The sequence below is a fragment of the Crocuta crocuta genome, unplaced genomic scaffold (assembly GCF_008692635.1).
Source record: "Crocuta crocuta isolate KB4526 unplaced genomic scaffold, BGI_CrCroc_1.0 scaffold129, whole genome shotgun sequence".
In the NCBI taxonomy this organism is placed as follows: domain Eukaryota; kingdom Metazoa; phylum Chordata; class Mammalia; order Carnivora; family Hyaenidae; genus Crocuta; species Crocuta crocuta.
In genome coordinates, this window is record NW_027551571.1 from 7,169,778 (window position 1) to 7,174,719 (window position 4,942).

The 4,942-nt window shown below is 55.3% G+C and overlaps 1 protein-coding gene across 1 annotated transcript in view; it reads left to right on the plus strand.

Annotated features, from left to right (window-relative positions):
- Nucleotides 1-2,189: 2,189 nt before the first annotated feature.
- Nucleotides 2,190-4,942, plus strand: part of GREB1 (growth regulating estrogen receptor binding 1) — a 91,174-nt gene continuing 88,421 nt past the window's right edge. The window contains exon 1 of the mRNA XM_077750948.1: nt 2,190-2,318. The gene's annotated coding sequence lies outside the window, so the exon portion shown is untranslated. The remainder of the gene's footprint in view (nt 2,319-4,942) is intronic.

Sequence of the window (4,942 nt, forward strand, 5' to 3'; positions counted from 1 at the left end):
ACTATTTATTAAATGTTTGCTTATTTTGAGAGAGAGAGAAATAGAGCAGAGGAGGGGCAGAGAGAGAGGGAGAGAGAGAATCCCAAGCAGGCTCCACACCGTCAGCACAGAGCCCAACGTGGGGCTCCACCCTGTGAACTGTGAAGTGAGATCACGACCTGAGTGGAAGTCAGGAGTCTGATGCTCGGCTGACCGAGCCACCCAGGAGCCCCGTATAACAATTAAAACTTTTTTGCTGCTGTGTGTTATATCCAACGTACATCCACGTTATTTGAAAACTCTTTGTGTACATAGCTTTTGTGCATGTGGGTATCGGAGACGACATTACACGTTCCTTTCTTGGTGGGCATTCCTGAAGTGTCCAGCTTCAGTGACCCGCCGTTACAGGCATCGCGCCAAGTGGCGGACGCTGCAGCGGGTCCTCTGTGCATGGTCACCAGGCCCTACTGCCTCCCCAGATGGACAAAGCCATGGTGCTGCATACGGCTTTGCTTGGACTCCCGGAGCCTCGCTCAAGCAAAACCACCAGGGGGTGCTGCCCTGGCCCTTGCTGGGAAGGTTAGGAAAGAGTGGGGTCTCTTCCAGCCCTTTTTAGGGAGACACTGCTCAGCCGGAGAAGGAATAGCTCTGCGATATGGGGCTTCTTCCTTCCACCCTGTAGCCCCTAGTACTTTTTGGGAACTGGACCTAGAAGCAGCTGAGAACTCTTTTTGCTGACTGAGGCACGGACAAGAATAATCCAGCCCTGGGGCGCCTGGGTGGCTTAGTCGGTTAAGCGTTCGACTTTTCGCTTGGGTCATGATCTCGTGGTTCGTGGGTTCGAGCCCCGCGTCGGGCTCTGTGCCGACTGCTGGCTCAGAGCCTGNAAGAATAATCCAGCCCTTTGGCCTTTGTCACAAAAGGTAGATGACATGGATACCCCTGGGTCACATCTGAGTCGTATTTGCAAGCAAAGAGAAGACCCCGATGAGAAGATAAAAATAAGTTTAGTTAAAGGTAATCAGCTCCCATGATTTTGTTCCTTTCCTTCTTTAATTAGGATCATCAGGATTCTTGGATTTCAGAGTCCGTCACAACAGGTCATGTAGACAGCTGTGGCCAAGAGCTGGCGTTTTCTTTCCAGAGCAGAAGTGATTTCTTTAAAAAGAAATTTTTTAAAATGTTTATTTATTTTTGAGAGACAGAGTGCAAGCAGGGGAGGGGCAGAGAGACACAGAATCCGAAGCAGCTCCAGGCTCCAAGTTGTCGGCACAGAGCCTAATGCGGGGCTTGAACTTACAAACCGTGAGATCATGACCCGAGTCGAAGTTGGATGCTTAACCGACTGAGCCACCCAGGCGCCCCAGAAGTGATTTCTTTCGTTCTTTTTTTTTAAAAAAATTTTTTTTTTGATAGAGAGAGAGCGGGCGTGTGTGGGAGTGAGCATGAGCGGGGGAGGGGCAGAGAAGGAGACACAGCATCCGAAGCAGGCTTCAGGCTCCAGGCTGTCAGCAGAGGCCGGCCGCCAGGCTCGAACTCACGAACGGTGAGATCATGACCTGAGCTGAACTCAGACGCTAAACCAGCTAAGCCACGCAGGCGCCCCAGAAGTGATTTCAGTATGAGAAGTCTAAGGAAGGTGTGCGTCTGTATCTCTCAGGGGAGCTTTCCTTGTTGGGGAGGGGGTGATCCTGGTATTCACGGGGTCCTTTTGAAGGGCACGTGCCTCCTTGGGTCAGCCCGGCACCCGAGGCCGACCGGGCTGCCGGCTTCCTGCGGGCAAAGCCGAGGCTCTGCTCCTGACCCTTTGTTCTCTGCGCAAGAGTACGCCGTTCCCCTCCAAGCACAAAACTTTCCTGTTGTTTAAAACGACTCCGTGTAACTGCTGGTGGTTAGCCTGACAGATTGGTATGTACCCGCGTGGAGAGCGCTCTGACCCAGCAAAACGCTCCAGTGCTAAGAAGACCCAGAACTGTGGCATTTGCCATCTGACCCAGCAGGAGCCCCAGGGGGCGGATGGAACGCGACTTGGAAGGTCGGTTGAAGTTTTTTTTTTTTTTTCCTCTGGTGGTTGTTGCAGCCCCGGGAGCAGATATTGGCTCAGACGCCTCTCCCCTGGCTGGCTTGGCTGCCACCGCTTCTCTGGGCAGGGGCCCGGAGCCAGGGTGTCAGGCTGACCGCGCCCGTGCTCTTCTCAGGGACATTAAGGGCTCCCCACGCGATCAAAGGCACAGCCCCAGGGAGGTGTCAGCCTCTGCAAGGGCTCCCTCTTTGCGGGGTACAGGCTGCCCTGGGCTGCTTTGTTTACGGGCTGCCTGAAAGGACCAGCTTTCCCTAAGGTAAGGTGCCATTTGGCTTTGGGGAGTGCAGCGCCCCCGCTTGGGGTTGGAAGGGGTCGCGTTGGCTTTTTGCTTGTGGGAAAGAAAGCACTGGACTGTGGTCAGGCGGAGGATGGGAGAGCGTAGCGCTGAGTTAGGTGCAGGTACGCCGAGTGACTTCCACCAGTGGCCGAGTCTTCTTATTTTATTGTTTGGAGTGGTATCTAAGGGGGTTGTAAGTAATTAATGCTGCACAAGAAATGGACACAGAAGCAGCAGTGGGTATAGTTAGGATATGATATGCTAAAGATACCATGTATATATCTTGTGTATTTTTTTTAATGTTTTATTTATTTCTGAGAGAGAGAGAGAGAGAGAGCGTGAACAGGGGAGGGTCAGAGAGAGAGGGAGACACAGAATCCGAAACAGGCTCCAGGCTCTGAGCTGGCAGTCAGCACAGAGCCTGACGCGGGGCTCGAACCCACGGACCACGAGATCATGACCTGAGCCGAAGTCGGACGCTTAACTGACTGAGCCACCCAGGCGCCCCTGTATCTTGTGTATCTTGTATACATGCATCATGTATAAAGACACAGCGCTTTTTGGGTCCTGCCTGGTTGTTTCTGGAGAAGAGTTTTTCAGTCGTTTGTTCTGCCCTGAAAATCTTTGCCTGGCTTTCTTCCGAAGGCACCTCGCCCCTATTCAGCCGTCAGTGCCGCTGAAGGGACATACTGCTTTGTAGTTCCAGCGGAGAGAGCTTGGGGACGGTCTCAGATGAAGCGCTCGGACATTGTCAGCGGATGTCTGCACGGCTGGGGGTGGGGGGGAGACAGGACAGCCTCGTGGGAGAAGTCAACCCCTGGCCCCCCACCCCCGGCTTTTCTTCCTGAACGAGCACCTGCGGAGTTTATGGGTTCCTCTAGGGAAAATCGGAGAAATCTACATTAGAATGCCGTTTCCTGCCAGGAGGACTGTCAAAGAGTTTATAGGAGACCATTCCGCGGTCTGAATGCGTTTATGGCCACATCATATATTCAGGGCCGACTGTTCGGACACCCCCATTCTTCATGTGGGAGGGCCCCGCCGCGCCTGTGGAAATTACAGAATGAGGCTGAAACCCGCGGCTCGAGAAGGCTGTGCTTAATGGTTTTTGTTGTTTGGGTTTTTTGAAGTTTTGGACGCAACTGGAAATGTCACCGTCGTCGTCTGGTGGCTGAAAGGCTCTTAAATTTTGCTGTAGGGAGAGTGGAGGAGCAAGGAACGGGTTCATGGCAGCTCAGATCAGAGCTGGGGTTTTGGGGGTGTTCTGGTGCGACTTTGGGGGGGGGGGTGCTGTGTCGCTGTGGCCGGCTGGGGCACGTTCAGCACCTTCCCGTGAGGCCCTGAAGGTCAGCAGGAGTCAAGGGGAAGGCTGTCAACCTGCGGGACAGGGAGCCTGCGGGCCGAGCGTCTGAGGTCTGCAGGGGTGTCGTGGATGTGGTTTGCAGGGGAGTCAGACGGCCAAAGGGAAGGAGACGGAGCCTGGCAGGCAGCTGTGGGAGGGTTTTCTCTCTCGGGGACTTGAACTCCAGGCTTTGACTCCAGAACACGGCCTCGTTCTTCTCTGCCATGGTCACTTGTCTAGTCAAGGACGGGACAGTGGGTACCAGACCCAGGAGACTTTGCTCACAGGAGGGGTGTGGCAGATGTCAGGGGGAGATGGGCGGCCCTCAAGGGCGGGGCTGGAGGGCCCCCAGCGCTGGGCAGGCCTGAGTCAGCTCCGCCTCCCCTCCTTCCCCTTCCACGTGGGGCTGGTCTTTGGGTTGCGGTGTATCACAGTGCGTCCTGTACACCTTCCTGCGGAAGCCCCCCTGAGATACAGCCTCATCGCGTCTGCAGAGTCCTTTCCTGGGTCCACACAGCTGACCCTCAGCACGTTGGCAGGGCTCAGTCTGAGCTGGCCGCTCGTCACCCTCCCTGACCGTATATGCCTACATCTGGAAGCACCCCTGTCCCCAGGCACACGATGGCGTGTCCCCGCTCCGGGCCAGGTGTGGGCGTACCGTCCACCTTCTGCCCAGAATCCCCTTCTTTCTTTGTAGCAAACTGGAGCCCATCCTTTCCGATTCGGCTTCTCGAGGAAGCCCTTTGAGACTGACCTGAGATAGAAACTTCCACTCTCTTCGGTCTCCCTCGAAGCCACCTTCTTGCCACCACTCGGTGTGGTGCGCTCATTGCTCGCCCTTAGCTCCAAGCGGGAAGGCAAGATTTCTGCTCTATCTCCAAGTATTAAGCTTTTTACTTTTAAGGCTGAAAACCATGATTCTGAAAGAGGAAAGTTCTCCTCTTCACAGAGGGGCCAGAATAGGGGCCGCAAGGTGTCAATGTGTAGCTTAGGGCAGAAGCTGGTGCTGAGACCCCGCAGGCCTTCAGCTGGGTCTTCTCTTGGGGCTGGGGGTGGCCTGGGTTGGGGGGGTTGGAGGACCCCAGCACCCCGGGCAATTAGCACAGTCACCCACCTCTTCCTGGCTGGAGATCTGCTCTCTGAGAGAAAGCGCCCCGGACTCTGGAGGGAATGGAGAGATGGGTGAACTTGGCTGCTGCTCAACCCCCTCCCCGGGGGGGCGGGGTAGGAGACACGCACCCTGTGGTCTTAGCAGGGTCAG